This window comes from Octodon degus, unplaced genomic scaffold, assembly GCF_000260255.1.
Source record: "Octodon degus isolate 3935 unplaced genomic scaffold, OctDeg1.0 scaffold00090, whole genome shotgun sequence".
Lineage (NCBI taxonomy): Eukaryota > Metazoa > Chordata > Mammalia > Rodentia > Octodontidae > Octodon > Octodon degus.
Window position 1 is genome coordinate 10,239,698 of NW_004524666.1, and position 584 is coordinate 10,240,281.

Sequence of the window (584 nt, forward strand, 5' to 3'; positions counted from 1 at the left end):
ATTATAAAGGCTAGATATGAAAAGAGAGCTTCAGGACTGCCTCCTGCTAACCATTTCCAGATACATCTATAGCTGAGCATGGTTATCGTTCAAAAAGGCTAAAAAGCTACAATGGGAGCTATAAAACTCAACAAGAGTCTTTAAATTGCTTAGCTACAGTTGCCCTTCAAATCTACCAAATTCTGTCTTCTTACAGCTAAAAGTAAAGAGACTTGTGACAAAAAATATCAAGCTTATAGATAACCTGTATCAATAAAGGGCTATAAGAGCTAGCTGGTTACAATTGCTATTCCAGTGCCCTAAAAATTATCTGGATTGGCAATAACAACACACACACACACACAAAAAACAACAAAAAACCCAAACACAAATGTCATCAAAATTTTGGCTAGTGGGACATCTGTCAAAGGCCAGGCCTCAAAGTGAAAATACAATGGCCAGATCTATGTGCTTCCTTAAGAGACAAACAAAAGCTTAAAATTATACGATGTCTGCTATGGCTTGGTCCAATAAAGTCCAAATAAACATGAGCCGCCCTACTGCGTGACGAGAGCGTCCAGGCCCATCCCTCTCCAAAATGCCTT